The 25,010-nt window shown below is 35.8% G+C and overlaps 1 long non-coding RNA gene across 1 annotated transcript in view; it reads right to left on the bottom strand.

The window, feature by feature from the left end:
- Positions 1-25,010, bottom strand: part of LOC309666653 — a 544,378-nt gene that overhangs the window by 220,704 nt on the left and 298,664 nt on the right. The window contains exon 3 of the long non-coding RNA XR_014267197.1: positions 1,077-9,162. This is a non-coding gene — a long non-coding RNA (uncharacterized lncRNA). Of the gene's footprint in view, positions 9,163-25,010 lie in introns of the transcript that reaches the window.

Consider the following 25,010-nt stretch of genomic DNA (forward strand, 5'->3'; position numbering starts at 1 on the left):
ACTTGACTCACTGCTTCATCTGATATATTTGCTCTTACAACTCTTTCATCTTATGTTACTCTTTCTGTTCTACGTGCTTTTGTATTTCCTTTTAATCTGGCTTTTTCTATTTGGATTATAATAATTTTGCTTTTATTTTCTATAGAGTTTTGGAAGATATATGTGCCCATTTCTAATTCAACCACACTTTAGATTCAAAACCTAACAACCAGTTAAGTTTTAAAGATCATAATGATTTTAAGATCATATCAGAGGCATGATCTGATATTTTCATCTATTTAAGATGAAAATTTAATCCACCTTTCCTCCCCACAATTTTCCCCACCTATTGACTAATCCCCTTCTTGGTCTTTTTTAATATATATAGAGTGTGATTCAATTTTAGATTGTTGAATTCTTGGTTTGACATAATATGCCATTGTCATTTTTGACATTTGTATGCACTGTTGTAAGTGATCGGTGTCAGTGATCACAACTAGGTAAAGGTTACATTTCATCTTTTTGAGGTTTTTTAAATTTTATTTTAACCGCTCAACCCACTTGTGCAGTAGAATGGATATGTTACAGAGAAGTAATTAACCTGTATCTAACAAATATCAAGTGGAATATGTCCAGCCATAGATTATCTAAAGCTAAGAGTCCCAGCTCTTGACACTCTGAGATCTTTAGTTTTTTAAAGTGTCAGATTTCTGATTTCTCCAATCAGAAATACCACCATCAGGATCTGTTTCTTCATTATAATCATCACAGATGTGCTTAATGATTAGATATGGGTTGCTAACTCCCACAGGCTCCCGTAACTTTTGGGCTTCCTCATCAAACGCCTATTTGTACAGCCCTAGAACTAGTCGTTTACATTTGGGAGATCTCAAGACTTCAATTTTCTTTTACTTTTTCAGTAATAAGAGTTTTCATTCAAATAAATTTTTATTTTTAAGACAATGAAAGGTGTGCTGTATTTCATAAGAACTCTTATAATATTTCATAGGAATATTTCATAAGGATATATTTCATAAGAAATTTTAAAATATTTCATAAGAAAAACTTCTTATGAAATATTTAACTTTATATATGTGCTGTACATAAATGACATTTTAAAAACATTTTCAACCTTTTTTATTGAGATAACATTTACATAAAATAATAGCACTCATCTTAAGCAGATGAGTTCTGACAAAGGTCAAAACATTCCCACCATCACAATCAGGATAGTACTCCAAAAGGTCTGCAGTCTATCCCACCTTCCTCTGAAGTCAGTCAACTACTGCTCTGCTTTCTGTCACTATAGATTAGTTTTGTCAGTTCTGGAATTTCATAAAAATAGAATAACATAGTAGTATGCACTCTTTTATGCCTGGCTTCTTGTATTCAATATGCTTTTGAGATCCATCTGGAATTTGTTTCTATTTTTTGCTGAGCAACATTCTGTTATATGGACATACCACAATTTGTGTAACAATTCACCTGTTGATAAGCACTGGGCTGTTTCCATTTGGGGTGATAATAAATAAAGCCACTAAACATTTATATGCAAGACTTTGTATCAACATACATTTCATTACATTAAAGTGAATTACTGGGTTCTATGGTAACTCAGTGTTTAACTTCAAAAGAAACTTGCTAAATGTTCTCCGAAAGGGTCATACCATCGTACTTTCCTGCCAGCAATACGTGCAAGTTCTACTTGTTCCACTTGCTCAACAAGTTTTGTTTTTATTTAGTGGTGTTTTTATATTTCAGCCATGCTGGTGGGAATGTAATGGTATCTCATTATGACTTGATTTGCATTTTCTGTTGATTAATTATGTTGGGGAACTTTTCATATGTATTTTGGCCATTTGCATATCTTCTTTTGTGAAGCATATATTCAAATCGTTTGCCCATTTTTATTGGGCTGCTTGAGTCCTTATTATTTTAAGGGTTCTTTATATAGTCTAGGTATAAATTCTTTGTCAAATATATGGATTGTACACATTTTCACCCAGTCTTTAGTTTGCTTTTTTACTTTTTTTTAATGGAGTCTTTTAAAGAGCATTAATTTTTAGTTTTCATGAAATCCAAGTTATTAAATTTTCCTCTAGAGCTAGTGCTTTTTTATCATGAAACATTGTTTACTCCAAGGGTGAGAAGTTTTCTTCTACATTTTTTATTACTTATTTATTTATTTATTTATTTATTTTTGGCTGTGTTGGGTCTTCGTTTCTGTGCGACGGCTTTCTCTAGTTGCAGCAAGCGGGGCCACTCTTCATCGCGGTGCACGGGCCTCTCACTATCGTGGCCTCTCTTGTTGCGGAGCACAGGCTCCAGACGCGCAGGCTCAGTAGTTGTGGCTCACGGGCCTAATTGCTCCACAGCATGTGGGATCCTCCCAGACCAGGGCTTGAACCCGTGTCCCCTGTATTGGCAGGTGGACTCTCAACCACTGTGCCACCAGGGAAGCCCTACATTTTTTATTACTTTTATCTTCACATAAAATATTTAATTTTCTGCCAGTGTTCCTTTTATTGTATTTTTAGATTTTTTGCAATTCTTTCCCATTGTTAAAGCTAGTATTCATCAAATACTTGTAATGTAGAGGGATTTAAAAATAAATGATCTTACATAAATTTCAAAACAATCCAAGTTAATTAAATATTATTTTTATTCTCACTTTAGAGAAGAGGAATGTGAAACACATTTAATAGGCCACAAACAGGCTGTTTTGTTTAGCCTAAAGTTCAAATTCAATCATGTATAAGCCAGAATGACTTCCCCATACCTCAATATATGAAAATTTCTTCCATTATTTTCCCCTTTAAATTGCAAATCTTTCTATAGAAATAATTGACAATCAATATATTTTTTCAACGTTGCCAGAGTGGCTCAGTTGCCTGCTCTGGGTCCATTCATGTCCCTCAGTGCCAGGCTTACTTTTTGTTTATATATCGGCCTAGTTGTTCACATTGGGGGGAAACTAATCAGACATAACAAGTACACAGGTATGCTGACAGGGAAACATTTTACAGACTATACACTTTATCAATCATACCCAATTGTCAAACAAACATTGTACATGTGCTTCAAGCAGTAGACTTAAAGCCAGCAGTGATACACATCATAAGTAGTTATACTCTGTGACAACTTCACTAGACAATTTATAACTAGAACTATAACTGACAATATAATACCAGAACATATTCAAATTTTAGAAACTTCATATAACTTTTAGAACACTTATATTAATGATATTTACCCATATAGTATAACCTAAGAATGTTTATCTTTATTATTTGACGTTTTCCGTGTAATTTAACATACCAAATAATCCTAATTTGTTTAGAAAAACTTTGTTCTCTTAACAGAGAGAAAACCAAACTCAGCCTTGCATCAGTTTACTATTAGTAGCAAAACTTATTCACCTAATTAAATTCGATCTAATCTTAATCAGTCTTAACAATGTACAAAATTCTTTGTTCAAAGTTCCTTTTCTTACAAACTTTTTATCACTTTCTTTTATCACTTACTTTTTATCACTTTCATTTCATCTGTATTAATTTGTCCCTTATTTTTTTCCCATCCAGAAACAACCAGGTTTAGGAATAAATTAATTCTTCTTTTATCCCTCAACAAAAATATTTTCATTTTTTATACCTTCTCGGGCCAACAACATATATCCTACTTGTTGTACACACTGAAATGGTTCCCTTATCATTCTTACGTATTACAGTTTTTAATCTTTAAAAGACCTTAACAAAACCAAGAAACAAGTCATTGAACTATTTGTTATGTCAGCATTTTCTGATTGGCAAACTTAAGAACATATTCCATAACCTCTAAAAGCATACATTTTTTTCCATAGCACAATTTCTCTTTAATGTGGTACAAGATGCATGCTAAATGAACCCAAACATCTTCTGAAGTTCTAGTAATTAACCCAAGGCAGAAGTCTCAGGCAAAGTGGGTTGTGTTTGTATTTCAAAGACATAATAAAAGTTAACTTCAAGTTTTCTCCTAGGCATATTTTTGTTCTCTCAGGGTCAGAATTCTGAAAACATTATTTTATCAAGCTAGACTTCTCTAACTGCATATGCAAAAAGAACCAATCTTGGAGTTTCAAAAGTGTTTCATCTTAACCAGTTTTCTCTGGAGTCTGAAGAATAGTGTTGCCATACATTGTTTAACAAAAATCATCTTTCTTTTTTTTAGTCATAGGTTCATAGCTAAAATTTTGTTAATGAATTGAACCTGAATTTCCCATTTTACAAAAAAACAAAGATACCAGTCACACAAATGGAATGTACATTCACACACCAGAAGACAAAACTGTCACAAACCCTCCAAGAGGATGATCGATATGGAGGCCCAAACAAACACTTCCCCAACACAAACGGTCCTTGACATCAGACACACTCCAGAATCAATTGGCAGAATACCCAAATAGCACTTCATGCTCAAAAGAGAAGTTTGCCTGGGTGCACAACAGTGGACTGACTCAGTCTTGGATGCTTTTCAACTCTCCAGATGCATGTTTCCATTCCACCAAGGAAAAGTGTAAATTGGCAACCAGTGCTAAGCAGAGGAGAAACAGGGAGCATTCCCAAAACAAATGGTTTCAGCAGCTGTTAGGAAGTTCCCCCCAAAATCCCCCTCCTGGGGCCATCTAGCCACAAGCAGCAGGTGTCTCACAGCTATCCTGGTGCACTGTTATGGTGGCGGCCCCAGGGAGCCAGATATTGTGAGAATGCAGCAGCCCCGCTTTTGGGTGCCAGAAAACTGTTACTGAAAGTAGGGTCTGGCTGCCCACCTCTTAAAGGCCAATAAAGAGGCAAGGTTGGTATAAAAGAAAGTTTGCTTTATTTTGGAGGCTGGAAACAGGGGGAGGGGGGTGACTCATGTCCCCCCACTGACAGTTAGTGGGCAAAAGCTTTTATAGATGGAGGGAGGGGGTAACATACAGAAACAGCACAGTCAGATCTGACAGTCATCTTGAAATAGGTCATGCAGTGGTCTAAGCAGTATTATCTTGATTGTTTTCAGTACAGTTAGTCTTTTGTTCCAGGGTTGGTTTGTTCTCATTTCTTTGAGGCCAGTTCTCAGAATTGTGGCAGCTTATGTCATGGCTATAGTCCAGTCATCATGTAGTTAACTTCTTCCACCTGGTAGGGGTTTCAGTATCTACAAGACAGCTCAAAGGTTATGGCTCAGAATATTATCTATAGCCCTTGAAGAGGAAATAAAGGTCCTTGACTTTGCTTGATGACTAAACTATTATTATTTGGTCTCATTTGACTGTTTTCCTTTGCTTCTGCGTTTTCTCACTTCCCTGATTAAACTTATTCTTTGACTAAAGTTTTTCTATAGACAAAAGGCAGGTGGAGGACATGGGGGAAAGGACCATAGGGTTTGGCTCTGTTTCACCACTAGATCTGAGGTCTCATGTAGTTATGTTTTTCTTGTTCAAATACAATAAAATCACACTCTTTTATTATATTCAGACTTAAGTTATCAATATAAAGTGTGTTCTTCCCTTGTGAGATTTTCACATACCTCATAAGTGTGTAAATACAGGTTTTCACCTACCTCGATAGTTGAGAGGCAAATGGAGGTCCATGGCTCCTACTCAAATTTCCATTTTCCTTGTAGTTCTACCTTTCTGAGATAACATCATTTCTTGACCCAATTGCCTGATTACTGGTATTCTAAATCAGTGCAGTCTGTGAAGGCTAAAATTTTCATTAAATATTTCTTCAGAAATTTCCCTACACTATAAGCCCCAGCAATATTTTTTACTTGCTGAGTTGAAACATACAAATTTGCAGTCCGCTCCCTCACAGATGGACTGCTTAGTGCCCAGTTGTTTTCTGGAAATTACTATCTGTGAAGGGTTATATGAGGAAGATGAGGTAATGTGAGGAACCAAGTTCTAGTTGTCTTGAAACATGAAAAGATCAAGGTAGAAGGACAGCTGCTCACACCTTAAGTATCTGAGTTTAAACAATGTCCAGTGTTTCCCAGGCATCTTCTGTTGCATGAAGCAAAGCTCTAGTAAAATTTTCTCAATCCAGCTCTAACTATGTAAGTATCTATGTAGGAGGAGCAACAATGCAGGCTCCAGAAATAAGTTGTTAACTATTGCTGTTTGGTGGTAATGGAATATCTGTTTTGTGCAGTTTTGATTCTTTGTAAGTATTTTAGTGAGAGTTTAAAAGAACCAACACTGGGGTTACTCATCACACACCATTTTAAAGCAGAATTTCCTTAAGCTATTTCTTCTCATTCTTAAAACTCTTTTACTTTATTTTGTATTTTTATATTTATCTCACATTTCTTAATTCTTTCAGTTTGAAACACATATCTAGCTAGTTTTCAGCTGATTCTAAATTTCACATTTTATTTAGACAATTTTTATTTTAATTTTATCATAATCTCATTTTTGGATTCTACTTCTAGCTTAGCAAAATTCTTTTTCTTTTATCTACAATTAAATATCGCTTTTCATTTTTGAAGGCCACTACAATTTCTAGTTTTTATTTAATGAAAATGGAATCCATATTTTCTTTATTCCTTATTCTTTTTCTTTAATAGATGAGAGAAGCATCTGGAAATACCACTAAAAAGTGTATGACATTTTCCAAATAATTTATGTAGATACTTCACATAAAGATGTCTAGCTTTGTTCCCCACATCTTCTTAAGTCACTAGGGTCCACACATAGTGACTTCCTTCCAAACAATATAGTATGATTTAGGGAAAAATAATAATTTTAAAGTAGAGAAATTTGACAAACACTACCTCAGCCAGGTGATCAAGGTTAATATCAACAGTGATAACACATGGTGATGGTATGCACCCTTGCTATATGATGGAAATAGCACTTTACTTCTTCCTCCCAGTATTCCATATCCCCAGTCTTATCATGGGAAAAACATCAGACAAATTCCATTAGAAGGATATTGTGCAAAATATGTAACCAGTAGTCCTCAAAATTGTCAGTATCATGAAACAAGTTAACTGTGTGAAACTGTCACAGACAAGAGGCACTTAAGGAGACATGATACTAAATGTAATGTGGTCTCCTGGATGGGATCATGGAACAGAAAGAAAAACATTAGGTAGAACCAAGGAAATCTGAATAAACCATGAGTTTTAGTTAATAATAATATATTGATATTGGTTCATTAACTATGACAAATGTACTAATGTTAATAATAGAAGAAACTGGATGTGGAGTATATGTGAACTCTTATGTTTGCAATTTTTCTGTAAATCTAAAACTGTGTAAAATAAAAAGGTTTTAAATAAAAGTATATGACATCAATTACATAAATAGATAGGAGTCTTATGGTATCAAAAATATATCTGGAACCAAAGTAGGCTCCAAATAAATGATTGTCAATTGATTTCAATTCAATGAAACAAATACTTAGCCTGTGCCTCAAAAGACCTGTCTGATAGGATACATCCCACACAGAACTCTGCTGTCTATGGGGGTGACATGACTTATAGTTAAACTATAGGCTAGTTCTATAGGCATTCTAAATTCCAACAGAGAATTTGATTATATTTACACTGATGTTGCAGGCACATTACTAAATCTTTATTGGCCACAGAAGTTTCCAGAGACAAATGGAGAAAATTAAACCAAAAATCTTTCTGATTTATGGTTTCAAATATTTATCATATATCACAGCTGATGGCAGAGTTAATGTTATCTACCCAGTTACCACTCTCATTAACACTGTAGAGTTTGATCCCTAGTCACCGTTACCTTCTCCTGACCTATGACCTATGACAGTTATGCTACAAGGTTTCATACAGCACTATTCATGATGATTGCTATAATCTAGTTCTCTCAATTCTTTGTTTATATTAATCTCTATGTATATTTATAGGTATTAATCTCTGTTTATATTAAATGTTTATAACAAATGATAGAAGTTTTTCTTTAGGACATTGTAAAAAGTGGCATAAAGTTTTATAAATTAAATTTTCCCCATTCTTTTCTCTCTGCTTATGACAATTACATTTTACAATTTCAGCTTTGACCATTTTCCCTTGACAATTACATTCAGTGATGGCGGTTAATGGTTGCCCAAGTTAGAAACAAGAAAGTTGACTCCCAAAAAGTTAAAGTGAAATGGATTTTGTGGTTTAATGTTTATTATATTTGTATTTAGTATTCAATTGATGTTTAATATATTAATATTAAATTAATGCATTCAATAATTTCATATTAAATTAACACATAAAACTAGGAACCATTCTCTTAACAAATAACATTTTTTCTATTTTTCTTGTGGCCCTACATTTATTGCTAAAATAAATCTAGTTTATTGAACCTTAATTTAGAATGAAACACAATGTATATTTAACACTTTTGCATAGTCCATATAATTCATGATCCTTTTGGAACACTTTAAAAGCAGTAGCTGCAGAAACTCAGCCTGGAGGAGAAATATTAGTTGGCAAACAGCTGTTAGAAAAGTTTATGATAAAACAAGAAAATACTTTGATTTCCAACATAGATGGGTATGTTTATATAAAAATATTTTTTTCAAAGGACTGGTTATGCACATAAGAATTAACATAAGCACATATTAATAAAAATGGGCAGCACATATGATGCTAAGTCTAAAGTATCTATGACACCAGTTTAACAAAACAAGAGTTGTTATACCTTGTTTTCCTAGTGAGAGCTGGACCCCCTGACTATCAACAAGGTGCAGTTAACATCAGGATTCTAGCTACTGGGGTCACGGCTTTTACAAGGCAGAAATAAGAAACACTTATTATCTGAAACAGTCTCTGGTGCTGAGTTCCTTCCGTTGTAAACCTCATAGGCAGCTGACTCTACAGGATGAACTAGAGATGCCTTAATGATGACCGTCCAAGGTCATTGAAGGAGCCTAGGTAAAGACTAAAAAATGTGGCTCCGGGTAAGACAGGAACCCTACTTCTTTTGCAGACGTTCACAAACACACGCATATTGCGATTTATGTAACACTTTATCTTTTTTATTTAATTAAGTAAAGAAATGTTGCATTAAAATTGGGAAAACTGACCCATTCCCCTCTCCTAATCAGGCACAGATCTTGGTATTGTTAAGGATACAGTTCTTCTTGGAGATTACAGGAGGAAGTACAGTCGTCCCACGGTGTGCACAGGGCATTGGTTTTAGGACACCTGCGGATACCAAAATCCATGGATGCACAAGTCCCTTATATAAAACGGTGTCGACAGTGGCCCTCCATACCCACAGGTTCTGCATCTTCTGACTGGTTGAATCGGCCAATGTCCAACCCACGGAGGACCAACCATATCTATGCTTTTAAGCCACAAACATTTTTTCACTTAATTATTTTCAGTCTTATTCCCCGTATGCATTGATTCTTGTTTTCCTCTTATTGAAAGACATTACTCAAAAGCATTTTCCAGGAGGTCTTTGTGTGTTAAACTTCTGACCCTTTGTATGATTCCAAAATACACTTGTCACACTCATGTTTAAGTGTTGCAGTTTTATTTTACTGTGGAGAAATCTGATGTGCATTCAATTCTTGTTCTTCTGCGAGTCATCTGCTCTTTCTTTTAAGAAGATTTTAGACTTTTTTCTTTGTCTTCATTGTTATTGAATCTCAAGATGTGTTTATTCCTCTTATCTAACTTAATTAGTGTGAAAGATTTTTCATAAAGATAACCTCAGTAAGTTATCCTTCCACGTTTGCTGCTTTGCAATGTGTTTTTAATGCTCCTCCTTTCAAGAGGAAGAGTTTATTTCTCCATCCCTAAATCTAGGCTTAGCCATGTGATTTATTTTGTTAATAGAAAATTAGCAGATGTGATGCAAGTTAAGCCTTGACCAGCACATGCACATTCTGCCCTGTTTTGCAGCTTTCAGAATCCCCAGATTGTGTGAAGGTGTGAATGCGGCTGAGATAGCCCACTGTAGAGACCACATGGAAGACACCCCGGGGGTCTTGGTTTACAACCTGACACCTGCCAAAAATGTGAGGGAGGGCTTCCTAGGCTGAGTCCCAGCCAAGCTGACCGCCAAATGCAGGTCCACGAGGGAGCCCCGGAGAGGCCAGCAGTAAAACCACCCCAGGTAAACTTCTTTGAGGGTATTAGCTATTTCTTGCAACCGTCATCCAAGTCCTATAGGACACTTTCAGCTTTTCAAGAAATTCCCATTATACTTGTATTAATATGCATATCCCTATGTGATCTAGTTCTTTGTAAATTTATCACTATCTATAATTATATCTTTAACATATTTTCCTTTATTTTTATTGTTGGATTTGTCTCTAGAATATAAAGTCAATTTTTCTTGCTAATGGCTACATCCTCTGAGCCAAAACAGTCTCTGCTAGAGTAGGTTCTCAACAACTATGTTGAATTAATATTAAATTTCAATAAATATAGTAAGTAAATTAGATACATCTGTATCTGGAGTCTTTATTACTACATGAGTCTGATTTTTTTTATGAGTCGTTTTTTAAAAACAAGTTCCCAAATTTAAAAAAAATAGTTTTTTTAAATTTCCGTTACCATTCTCTGAGATAAATATTATTTTCTCCTTTTGTAGATGAGGAAAATACAGCTCATAGTTTTAAAACCATGCCTAATGTCACACAATTAAAAACTCATGGAGCATTTTGATATGAGATCTGTCTGACTCCAAAGCTTTCTCGCAATAGATCATTTTGCTTTTATGAAAGCTTGAATTTACTGTGTGACTACAAACTTCACTGTTTTGTCTCTCAATTTCTCTCTATTTCCAGACATTGGAAAAAGTTTTAGGAGAGTACCGATTGTAAAAATAGTGAAATAAGTCAGGAAGAGAAAGACAAATACTGTATGACATCACTTACATGTGGAATCTAAAAAAATACAACAAACTAGTGAATATAACAAAAAAGAAGCAGACTCACAAACATAGAACAAACTAGTGATTACTAGTGGGGAGAGGGAAGGGGGAGGGGCTATATAGGGGTAGGGGAGTAAGAGGTACAAACCATTGGGTGTAAGATAGGCTACAAGGATATATTGTACGACATGGGGAATATAGCCAATATTTTGTGATAGCTGTAAATGAAAAGTTACCTTTAAAAATTGTATAAATATGTTCTTAAACAATGGCATTGTGGGAAATTCTCTGGCAGTCCAGTGGTTAGGACTCCACACTTTCACTGCTGAGGGCCCAGGTTTGATGCCTGGTTGGGGAACTAAGATCACACAACCTGTGCGGTGTGGCCAAAAAAAAGAAGAAAAAGGCATTGTGGAGCAAAGAAAAAAATACAGAAATATTTTCTGCCATATGATTCAAGAAATTAAGATAACATTTATTCAATGTACTTAATTATTTGCTGCTAATTTTATGTGAAGTATTTCATTTCTATGCTTTCTATAAATATGCATAGAATAAAGGAGCTTTTTTCCCCCGGAATGAAATAGAGTGTAGTATCCTGGCACTTAATAAGGGTAGCACAATGATGAGAGTTGAATTCTATTACTATGGTCAGTATTCACCAAATAAAGATTATTAGGGCAAAACTGAAAAAAAAATAGTGTTCAACTAAACTTATGCTAATTCTTGATGCCTTTTATCACATAAAATTCCGACATCTTATTTCTTTCTTTTTCTCTCTAGATCCAAGATAGTCATTTACCCTTCTCACTCATTCAATTCCATTTAAGGAAAAATATAAACACTGACACTATGAAAAAAAAAATAGAGTATCCCTCTTTTTATTAGTGTGCTGTGATGTGGATTTGCTCCTTATAAATTTTCCCCAAACTTTTTCCTTAGTGATGAAATATTGTAATTCAAATAAAAAATGTATAATTTTCATTATTATCACAATGCTTTGGGCTTTGCCAATGGAGAACTAAACAGGTTTCTTCTGCATGTTTTCTAAATGTCTCCAGCTGTGTTTCTCAGAATCAGACCAGACAATGGCTAGACAGACAGTCACATCAAAGTGGCATCTTATACACAAAGAAGACTCCCTCCTCCAGCAGCCCCTAACAGAGGGTCTGTGAGAATGAGATCATGCCAGCGAATTCTGTTTGCCTTGCTTTTTTCTTTATTTTCTTAACCGGGAAAGTGTTTGTCCATGAAATGGTTTGGCAGGGTCTGTTATTCCAAAGGCTTTCTTAAACTAATAGTCCTGATTTCAAGCCTCAGAAGAAAAGCAATTATATTTGAATATAGAGTATTCTCTACTGTGAATTGGCAAATTACTTTTTCTTTTTAAGAAAAAGTAAATTCTAAATTCTAAATTCTAGATTCTAAATTCATTTCCCTATTCCCATTTACGTCCAAGTATGATACTATCAGTGAAAATCCTATCGAATTGGTTATTTTTTATCAGAAGTATAATATTATTTGGGGTTGAATGGGTGCCTCAGTTCTCTGAAAAGCTCTCATACAGCCCAGTTTCATTAGGGAACATCCTGGAAAGGAGAATCAATAGCGGATTTGTTTTCCTAAGCTCACTACCTGTTAGGATCTGTCAAACACACTTGTTCTCCATACAAGCCATTTGGAATGTTCACTTCCAAAATAACTGGACTGAAATTAGGAAAAAAATGTTCCCATCCCATTTCGTCCTTTTTTCCCCATCCAACTCTCCCTGCAAAGTGGCTAGGATCTATGGCTAAGAAAATAGTAGCACACTCACAAGCTGTGAAGGGTAAAGAAAATTACTACTCAAAATGTAATTCACTTGCCAACCACAATTCACTACTTGAACAACCAGCTATTGATTCATCTAATCGTATTCTCACATTCCTAGGAACATTTTTCAAAAGCCTGAAGGCTCTTGAGCAGATTCTTCTTAAACTAGTACTTACCATTGGCAGATGAACCACAATTTTTAGCCTACACGGCTTTGTACGTGCTGCCCTTTTTTTCAGGAATACCCACTTTTATTCACCTGGTGAATTTCTATTGAACCTCATCTCAGGTGCATCATTCCCAGAAAACTTTCCTGCTAACTCTTCACTCTAGTCATTCCTGGTAGATGACACCTAGTTGTTCTCAGGTGGTTGTTACACTGATATCTATTATACTTGCATTTTACTTGTTAATTCATCAGTCTCCCATTGTGAGCTCCTTGAGGATAAGTGCTGGGTTTTGCCCATATAATCAACTCCTAATACAGTGTCTAATACATTTTATGGTCAATAAACTTTTGCCACATAAATAAATTAACAAAATAATTATTAATACATGAGCCAATTAATGCAAAAATTATTTATTCCAGATGACATATTCATTTTTGGTGGACCTTCCAACGCTCATTGTCTACCATCTACCTGACAGCAATTTTCCTCGTACTGGCAGAGAATTAACCCCTCCTACATTTTCAGCCATGTGGATTTGTGGGAATTGGTCCATGAGGACAAATTTAAGCCAAGGAAAGGCTTAAAACGATTTGGATTCTACTGAGAGCCAAAGGAACTGCTTCAGGGACGTGTGTGTGACCTACTCAGAGCTAGTGAGGGTTTGCAATAGTTTGAGGGAAGGTGAGATTCTTTTCTTTTGCAGAACCTGTTGAAAGAGATTATTTTTGTTCTGATGCACATCATCAAGGAAAAATGAATGCAATCTCAAGAGCTACTGGTGACAATTGTGTGATGAAAACAGGAAAACATGCCGAGAATGGAATGTAGAAGGAGAAAGCAGAGTCAGGAAATGGCAAGACAAGCCAGATCCTGCTCACATTATATAAGCCCGGGGGAAAGATATCCTCAAATTTAGATGTCCCTGGGTTATTCAGTTAGGAGGGTCGATATTATTTTTTTAATTGTTTGAATAGTTTTCTGTTCCTGCAACTTAAATAGTGCTTTTTACTTAAGGAGCTCAATTTTTTCCATCCAAAACTTACTTTAGCTCAATCTCTCATTTGGAAGAATATCTCATCACCTGCTTTAATTCTCCCCTAGGGGTGCAATAGTAGCAGAGTGGAAACGACATGGGTTTTGAATTCAGATAAACAGACATTTTGTTTAAGTCCACCTTTTATTATCTGTGGACACTATGCAAGTCGTTTTACCATTCTGGGGCTCCTTTTCCTCAACTGTACCTATCTTAGAAGTTGCTGGAGGATTGAACCAGATAAACATATTGAACATTTCTAACTTCATGCCTATGATTTCAAAGGTCATAAAATAATCTAAATCTTTTGTTTTTTCCCTTGTTAGTAAGATATCCTCACTAACTTGAATGGCTTCATGGGAATTCTGACATCTCGTTGTGACATCTCAAACTTCTCAAGCATCAGCACCGTCTTCATTCGACACCTACCGGTTACCATATTACAACCTGAACTCATCACTATTCAGAGCAGTCCATACTATTATGTCTTCTATTCTCTTATTCCAGCGTCTTTGCCTGTCCTACCACTCACATCTTCACATCACAGTTTTGCCTTTATTGTAAATGCCAGCTCATCAACTTTCCCAAGTCCACATCCACACTCCGCATTCATTGTTCTTGACCACATGTCTTTGTTTAGTTCCACTTGCACTTATTGAGCACCTACTATATGCCAACTTTAGACAGACAGAGCTGAGTAAGACATGGGTTCCTTACCATCTAGAACAGATTCTAAATTAGGTAAATTTAATAAACAGTCAAAAATGATGAGAGGGAGATGTGTGCATGGGATGATACAGGTGCACCCTGAAAAAGAAACTAGTATGGAAGCAGACAATCAAAATAGGAGTCAATTGTAATCATCCTGGGAAGAGGTGACAGTGCCCGACTCAAGGTGGTGCAAATGGAGGAGGTGAGACATTGACAGAACTAATAATCTCCTCTTCATGCCCTATTGGAAATTCTGCCTCTTTTTTTTTTTTTTTTTTTTTTTGGCTTAAAACAACAGAAATTTATTCTCGCACAGTTCTGGAGGCTGGAATTCTGAAATCAAGGTGTTGGCAGGGCCTTGCTCCCTCTGAAGGCTCTAAAGAAGAATGTTTCTTTGTCTCTTCATTCTTTATTCTTATGGATCTCCTGTCCCTCATTACCTGGTAGAAGAATGTACCTCCAGGTGCTTTATTCCCAAAATAAAACAAGTAGTCAGACTATGTTATCATTTTCTTTAACCCAATGGACTATTCTCTTGAAATACTTCTTTATTTTGACCAAATAATGTTTACCTTTGTAATTTTCCTGAAAGCGTAAGGCTGATTTATAAAGAAAAAGGTCAGAAAGATCAAAGTTATAGGTATATACACAATGGTAATATTTGAATTGTCAATTTATTTGTAATCACTCTGCTAAAAATTGCTACAACAGTTTTCCTTTCAACCTGTTTTTATCAAACATTGTCACTCACAATGAAAATACTTAATGAACAGATCTATCATGAAAGAGTGCAAAATATGCTTTTACTTAAAAACCAAAATTGTTGATTGGTATCATATTTAAAAAAACATCCTGGAGGTTATCTATGTTCCCAAGTGGCAGACATATTTTTTATCCTATATACTATGAAACAGCATGCAGAAACCACTTATATTATATTTGAAGAACATGTAGTTTAGCAATTACATTTTGGAGTACATGTTCTCCTAGAACATAAACTCAAATATTATTAGGTGATGGCCTGCTTAGTTTGATGCTTCTACTTTACCAAAATTATTAACTTTACTCAGATCCCACTATGCATCAGGCAAGGCATGTAGCGTTAAAATGATAGAGCCCTTCTTGCATATTGCTTCAGACTAAAACCTAAAATATATTCTGAATTCTATTAATTACGTAGAATCCAATGCTTTATAGTAGCTGATAAATGGAAAACAAAATTTGCTTGGTTTTTATGACTTCCTAACTCCCACACTGAGTTAACAATTGAGCACCTTATTTTTCCATTTGAATTTCTCAAGTCATGGCACTTCTGATAGGAACAAAAAAGTATGGGGTGGTGAACAAGGGCAGAACAATAAATCAGTGTTATTGATTCCTTGCATTTCTGCAAGGTTTTAAGTGCTTGATGAGTCATCAATTATCCAAAGCTTTATGACTGCCCATTGCAAGAAAACTTGACTTTACAAACTCCATCTATTAAGACGTAACTTATAAAATGTAAGATGTATCTTATAAAAATCAACATCATCATCCATTCATTCATTTGTTAAATAGAACTTTACTGAAAAAGTAATTCTTAAAGGAAGTGAGATAGTAAGCCCCCTTGGGGGAGATGGTTCCAAGCAGAGAAAATAACTAAGGCAAAACAGTGCGGCTGGAGTTTGCCTGGAGTGTTTGGAGAGTCTAAGGAAAGTAGTGTGGGTTACAGCAGAGCCAGCAGTAGGGAAATTCGTGAATGACAGAGCAGAGATGCACTGAGACAGGGGCCTTTTGGGCCATGAGGAAAGACTGCGTTTACTTGGAGTGAATTAGGGAAATACGAGAGAGTTTTGCACAGGGGTATTACGTGATTTGACCCATGTTTTAAACTTTTTTATTTTTATTTATTTTTATTTTTTTTATTATTTATTTATTTATTTATTTATTTTAAACTTTTAAAGGATCGTTCTGGTTGATGTGTTGAGAAGTGACTGAAGGGAAAAATACTGAAAGCCAGTGAGGAGACCACTGCCATGATCCACAGGGAAATGGTGGCAGCAGTAGACAGAGTGAGAGTGGTCATTTTCTCAATACATTTGGAATACATTCAGACAGGATTTGCTGATAGATGGATATAGGGATTAAAAGTAAACTAGAAGAAAGGAATCATTTCAAGATTTACACCAGCAGCTCCCCAGTCCTTAAGCTTTCACCCTTGGACTGGGAGTTTACCATCAGCTCCCATGGTTCTCAGGTCTTTGGACTCAAATTGAATTATACCACAGGCTTTCCTGACTTTCCACCTTATAGACAGCAGATTATGGGACTTCTTGGCCTCCATAATTGCATGAGCCAATTCCTTTAACCATATATATATATAGAGAGAGAGAGAGACAGAGACAGAGACAGAGAGACACAGAGAGAGAGAGAGACAGAGACAGAGAGATGGAGAAAGAGAGAGAGGTTCTGTTTCTCAAGAGAACCCTGGCCAACACAGTACTGAAAGCCATGGGATTAAATGAGTTCACAAGAGAAGGGAGTACAGGTGAAGAAGGTGATCTCTGGGGAGCGACAGTGTTAAGAGGTCAGGCTGATTAGGTATTATCCAAAGGAACTGAAAAAAAATGACCAGGGGGATGGGTGGGAAACCAGGAAAATATGATGTCATTATCATTACCATCTCCATCAACATCATTATCATCAATATTAATCAAACGTATATTTGTTATTCATGAATAAAATCAACTAACTACCTTATGAGAGAGGTACTATTATATCTACCTAGCAATTAAATAATTTTTCCAAGGTCAACACTTTATTAAAACATACAGTTTTTTAAAATATAATAAGGAAAACATTAGTGAAAACATTTATTTGACTTTATAATCTTCTCAAAGCATCAAATATTTTAACTTTATTATAGCAATCAGTGAACGTTTATTCCATCACCATCTCCTTATCATTAAAACTTCTGGAATTGAATAAGGAACTCATATCTTGGATTTAAAAACCAACAGGATGTTTTCCCACTGTTTAATAATATTTAGTGAGATTGCTTTTTTGTATCTAATTATGTTTGTGAAAACTTAGCATATATAATTTAAAGAATGTCAGCTCTGTGCAAAACATTGTCCTAGACTTATCCGTTTATTCATTTCATTATTATCAAGCCATATGTTTAAGTGCAGCCTATTAAAAACAGATCTTCCCTTGCCATGGATAATACGAACCTTTGTAATTTAATCCAGAAATAAAATCATACAGACAAACTTCCCAGTTTCTGTAATTGTTCTGGGGGTCTCTAAGGATTTATTCAGTAGCTGCAACACAGACGTTTTTTATTAACTTCATACTGTTAAATGAATTATTTAATTTATCTAAAATTAACAATCATTCACAAAATAAAAAATCATGCTGTAGGCAAATCCCGCCTCTCAAATAACAATTAAACAATATTCAAGGAGATAAGCTAGAATGATCCCAGGTCTGCAGGCTTATCCCAGGGCCAGTTCAGAAAAGTTCATCCTCAGTGAATTTTTTCTTTGAGGTTGGAGTCACCCTTTCTTGTGTTTGAATGACTAGCATTCTCTTCCACTCAAAACTCTCTTTTTCTGCAAAAATCTGAATAAAGTTTTCTGAAGTTTAGTCCATTTGTTTGAAAATCCATTATTCTATCTTAGAGTCTCTAAAGGCATCATTTATGGCACTGTCTCATAACTTCATCATATTTGAATAAGTGGCACATGTGCTCCACAGAAAGCTTGTGGCAAGCTCTAACTGGGAGGGAACGCAAGGAGGTAGGTGCAGGTAAGGGGCATTAAGGCTGGCAGCCCAACCAGGAGCCTTGTCAGCATGTCTGCTGGAGTCAACAGAGAATGTGGCTGATAACACACTTCATGTGTACATATAGGAACTGACTAGAATTCAAAGACACACATTAAGAAATGGTGGCTTAGAGGTGATAGGGAAAATGCTTGTAATCAAGAATCAGACTTGTATCACTTAGGATCATAAAATATGTGTCTTATTCAAACAGCCCATTATTATCTATATTATTGAAGAGTGAGGGCTAAGACTAAGATGATGCTCCAGAATATCATAAAACCTCTTTCCAGCTTCAACTTTCTTCCTCCATTTTTATTAATTTAGCTTACAGGTAACAAAATGGAATCATTTTCTGCCTTCCTTCCACCTAAGAGAAATACTAAGAAGTAGTGAAATTTCAGAAGCATGTAACATAAGAGGCAAGGAAGAAAAATCATTACCACCTGAAATACTTAGTAAATGTTTAAAATAAGTCATCAAAGATAGTGAACATTCAAAAAGTGAAGAAATGCCAAAAAGCATGATGTACAAAAGAAAAAAGTTAGACTTCATTACATTTAAAAACTTCTTCTCTGCAAAAGACTGTTAAGAGAATGAAAAGGCAAGCCACAGATTGAGAGAATGTCTTTGCAAAAGATATCTAATAAAGAACTGGTGTGCAAAATATACAAAGAACACTTAAAATTCAACAATAAGAAAGCAAACAACCAATTAAAAGTGGATAAAAGAGCTGAACCGGCAACTCACCAAAGAAAGTTTACAGAAATCAAACAAGCATATGAAAGGACGTTCAACATCATATATCATTGGGGAACACAAATTAAAACAATGTGATACCACTACATACCTGTTATAAAGCCTAAAATCCAAACAGTGACAACACTAAATGCTGGCGAGGGTGTGGAGCAATAAGAATTCTCATCATTGCTGGTGGGAATGCAAATGACACAGCCACTTTGGAAGATAGTTTGGCCATTCCTTACAGAACTAACCATAGTATTACCATACGATCTGTCAGTTGTGTCCCTTGATATTTATCCAAAGGAGCTGAAAACTTCCACACAAAAAAATCTGTACATGAATTTTTACAGCACCTTTATTCATAGCTGCCAAAATTTGGAAGGAACCAACATGCCCTTTAATAAGTGAATGACTAAACAAACTGTGGTATGCCCAGACAATTGAATATTATTCAATAAAAAAAGAAATGAGCTATCAAACCATGAAAAGATATGGAGGAACATTAAGTGCATATCGGTAAGTGAAAAAAGCCAATCTGGAAAGGCAACATGCTGTATGATTCCAACTATATGACATTCTGGAAAAGGCAAAACTATGGAGATAGAAAAAAAAGATTAGTGTTACAGGCAGAGATAGAGAGAGAAGGGATGAATAGGTGGAGCACAGGAAATACTTTAGGGCAGTGAAATTATTCTGTATGATACTGTAATGGTGAATACTTGTCATTATACATTTGTCAAAACCCATAGACTATGCAACACAAAGAATGAATCTTAATATAAACTATGCAGTTTAGTTAATAGTAATGCATCAGTACTGGCTCATCAATTGTACCAAATATTGCAAGATGTTAATAATAGAGAAATTGGAGGATGGGGGGGATATGTGGGAACTCTCTGTGCTTTAGCTCAATTATCCTATAAACCTAAAACTGATCAATTATTTTTAAAGAGATGAAATGATGCTGGATGCTATAAGCATTCATGAGGACAAATAAACCCAGACTAACAACATTTGTGTTGCTGTTTTGTTTTGTTCTGACTCATTTTAGTGCTTGCTTAGAATACTTATGCTAGCAAGATATACATAAAAAAGCAAAATAAACAGGTTCAAGATGGCAGAGTAGAAGGACGTGCACTCACTCCCTCTTGCGAGAGCACCGGAATCACAACTAACTGCTGAACAATCATCGACAGGAAGACACTGGAACTCACCAAAAAAGATACCCCACATCCAAAGACAAAGGAGAAGCTGCAGTGAGATGGTAGGAGGGGCACAATCACAAAAAAATCAACTCCCATAACTGCTGGGTGGGTGACTCACAAACTGGAGAACAATTATACCACAGAAGTCCACCCACTGGAGTGAAGGTTCTGAGCCCCAGGTCAGGCTTCCCAACCTGGGGGTATGGCAACGGGAGGAGGAATTCCCAGAAAATCAGATACTGAAGGCTAGTGGGAATTGATTGTAGGACTTCTACAGGACTGGGGGAAACAGAGACTCCACTCTTGGAGGACACACACAAAGTAGTGTGATATTGGGACGCAGGGGAAGGAGCAGTGACCACATAAGAGACTGAACCAGACATACCTGCTAGTGTTGGAGGGTCTCCTGCAGAAACGGCAGGTGGCTGTGGCTATTGTGGGGACAAGGACAATGGCAGCAGAAGTTCTGGGAAGTACTCCTGGGTGTGAGTCCTCCCAGAGACAGCAATTAGCCCCACCAAAGAGCCTGTAGGCTCCAGTGCTGGGTCACCTCAGGCCAAACAATCAACAGGGAAGAAACTCAGCCCCACCCATCAGCAGACAAGCAGATTAAAGTTTTACTGAGCTCTGCCCACCAGAGCAACACCCAGCTGTACCCACCACCTGTCCCTCCCATGAGTAAGCTTGCACAAGCCATTTAGATAGCCTCATCCACCAGAGGGCAGACAGCAGAAGCAAGAAGAACTACAGTCCTGCAGCCTGTGGAACAAAAACCACATTCACAGAAAGATAGACAAGATGAAAAGGCAGACTGCTATGTACCAGATGAAGGAAAAAGATAAAACCCCAGAAAAACAACTAAATAAAGTGGAGATAGGCAACCTTCCAGAAAAAGAATTCAGAATAATGATAGTGAAGATGATCCAGGACCTCAGGAAAAGAATGGAGGCAAAGATCGAGAAGATGGAAGAAATGTTTAACAAAGACCTAGAAGAATTAAAGAACAAAGAAACAGATGAATAATACAATAACCGAAATGAAAAATACACTGAAAGGAATCAATAGCAGAATAACTGAGGAAGAAAAATGGATAAATGACCTGGAAGACAGAATGGTGGAATTCACTGCCGCAGACGAGAATAAAGAAAAGAAATGAAGACAGCCTAAGAGACTTCTGGGACAACATTAAATGCACCAACATTTGCATTGTAGGAGTGCTAGGAGGTGAAAAGAGAAAGGACCCGAGAACATACTTGAAGTGATTATAGTTGAAAACTTGCCTAACATGGGAAAGGAAATAGCCACCCAAGTCCAGGAAGTGCAAAGAGTACCAGGCAGGATAAACCCAAGGAGAAACATGCCAAGACACATAGTAATCGAATTGACAAAAAATTAAAGACAAAGAAAAATTATTAAAAGCAACAAGGGAAAAATGACAAATAACATACAAGGGAACTCCCATAAGGTTAACAGCTGATTTCACAGCAGAAACTCTACAAGCCAGAAAGGAATGGCAAGATATATGTAAAGTGATGAAAAGGAAGAAACTACGACCAAGATTACTCTACCCAGCAAGGATCTTATTCAGATTCGAAAGAGAAATCAACAGCTTTACAGACAAGCAGATGCTAAGAGAATTCACATCACCAAACCAGGTCTACAACAAATGCTAAAGGAACTTCTCTAAGTGGGAAACACAAAAGAAGAAAAGGACCTACAAAAACAAACCCAAAACAATTAAGAAAATGGTATTAGGAACATATGTATCAATAATTACCTTAAATGTGAATGGATTAAATGCTCCAGCCAAAAGATATAGGCTCTCTGAATGGATAAAAAACAAGACCCATATATATGCTGTCTGTAAGAGACCCACTTCAGACCTAGGGACACATACAGACTGAGGGTGAGGGGATGGAAAAAGATATTCCATGCAAATGGAAATCAAAAGAAAGCTGGAGTAGCAATACTCATATCAGACAAAATAGACTTTAAAATAAAGAATGTTACAAGAGACAAGGAAGGACACTACATAATGATCAAGGGATCAATCCAAGAAGAAGATATAACAATTATAAATATATATGCACCCAACATAGGAGCACCTCAATACATAAGGCAAATGCTAACAGCTATAAAACAGGAAATCGACAGTAACACAAAAATAGTGGGGGACGTTAACACCTCACTTACACAAATGGACAGATCATCCAGACAGAAAATTGATAAGGAAACACAAGCTTTAAATGATACAAGAGACCCTGTATATTTAATTGATAAAAGACATTCCATCCAAAAAGAGCAGATTACACTTTCTTCTCAAGTGCACATGGAACATTCTCCAGGATAGATCACATCTTGGGTCACAAATCAAGCCTCAGTAAGTTTAAGAAAATTGAAATCATATCAATCATCTTTTCCAACCACAGTGCTCTGAGATTAGAAATCAATTACAGGGGAAAAAAATGTAAGAAAAACAAACACATGAGGCTAAACAATACATTACTAAATAACTGAGAGATCACTGAAGAAATAAAAGAGGAAATCAAAAAATACCTAGAGACAAATGACAATGAAAACATGATGATAAAAAACCTATGGGATGCAACAAAAACAGTTCTAAGGGGGAAGTTTATAGCAACACAATCCTACCTCAAGAAAGAAGAAAAATCTCAAATAAACAATCTAACCTTACACCTAAAGCAACTAAAGAAAGAAGAGCAAACAAAACCCAAAGTTAGTAGAAGGAAAGAAATCATAAAGATCAGAGCAGAAATACATGAAATAGAAACCAAGAAAAAAATAGCAAAGATTAATAAAACTAAAAGCTAGTTCTTTGAGAAGGTAAACAAAATTGATAAAACTTTAGCCAGACTCATCAAGAAAAAGAGGGAGAGGTCTCAAATCAATAAAATTAGAAATGAAAAATGAGAAGCAACAACAGACACCACAGAAATACAAGCATCATAAGAGACTACTACAAGCAACTCTATGCCAATAAAATGGACAACCTGGAAGAAACGGACAAACTCTTAGAAAGGTATAACCTTCAAAACTGAACCCAGAAGAAGTAGAAAATAGGAACAGACCAATCACAGGTAATGAAGTTGAAACTGTGAATAAAAATCTTCCAACAAACCAAAGTCCAGGACCAAATGGCTTCACAGGTGAATTCTATAAAACATTTAGAGCAGAACTAACACCCATCCTTCTCAAACTCTTCCAAAAAATTACAGAGGAAAGAACACTCCCAAACTCATTCTACAAGGCCACCATCACCCTGATACCAAAACCCGACAAAGATACTACAAAAAAAAAAAGAAAATTACAGACCAATATCACTGATGAATATAGATGCAAAAATCCTCAACAAAATACTAGCAAATGGAATCCAACAACACATTAAAAGGATCATACACCATGATCAAATGGGGTTTATCCCAAGGATGCAAAAATGCTTCAGTATAAGCAAATCAATCAGTGTAATACACCATATTAACAAACTGAAGAATAAAAACCATATGATCATCTCAATAGATGCAGAAAAAGCTTTTGACAAAATTCAACAACGATTTATGATAAAAAAAAACTCTCCAGAAAGTGGGCATAGAGGCAACCTGCCTCAACATAATAAAAGCCATATATGACAAACCCACAGCAAACCTGATTCTCAATGGTGAAAAACTGAAAGCATTTCCTCTAAGATCAGGAACAAGACAAGGATGTCCACTCTCGCCACTATTATTCAACATAGCTTTGGAAGTTCTAGCCACTGCAATCAGAGAAGAAAAAGAAATAAAACGAGTACAAATTGGAAAAGAAGAAATAAAACTGTTACTGATGGCAGATGACATGATACTATACATAGAAAATCCTAAAGATGCTACCAGAAAACTACTAAAGTTAACCAATGAATTTGGTAAAGTTGCAGGATACAAAATGAATGCACAGAAATCTCTTGCATTCCTATACACTAACAGTGAAAGCTCAGAAAGAGAAATTAAGGAAACAATACCATTCACCATTGCAGCAAAAAGAATAAAATACCTAGGAATAAACTTACCTAAGGAGGTAAAAGACCTGTACTCAGAAAACTATAAGACACTGATGAAAGAAATCAAAGATAACACAAACAGATGGAGACATATACCATGTTCTTGGATGGGAAGAATCAATATTGTGAAAAAGACTACACTACCCAAAGTGATCTACAGATTCAATGCAATCCCTATCAAATTAACAATGGCATTTTTTACAGAGCTAGAAAGGAAAATCTTAAAATTTGTATGGAGACACAGAAGACCCCAAATATCCAAAGCAATCTTCAGGGGAATAAAACAGAGCTGGAGGAATCAGACTCCCTGACTTCAGACTATACTACAAAGCTACAGTCATCAAGACAATATGGTACTGGCACAAAAACAGAAATATAGATCAATGGAACAGGATAGAAAGCCCAGAAATAAACTCATGCACCTATAGTCAACTAATCTATGACAAAGGAGGCAAGGATACACAATGGAGAAAAGACAGTCTGTTCAATAAGTGGTTCTGGGAAAACTGGACAGCTATGTGTAAAAGAATGAAACTAGAACACTCCTTAACAACATACACAAAAATAAACTCAAAATGGATTAAAGACCTAAATATAAGACCGGATACCAGAAAACTCTTAAAGGAAAACATGG

Source organism: Balaenoptera physalus, assembly GCF_965194825.1.
Source record: "Balaenoptera physalus genome assembly, chromosome: 9".
NCBI lineage: Eukaryota > Metazoa > Chordata > Mammalia > Artiodactyla > Balaenopteridae > Balaenoptera > Balaenoptera physalus.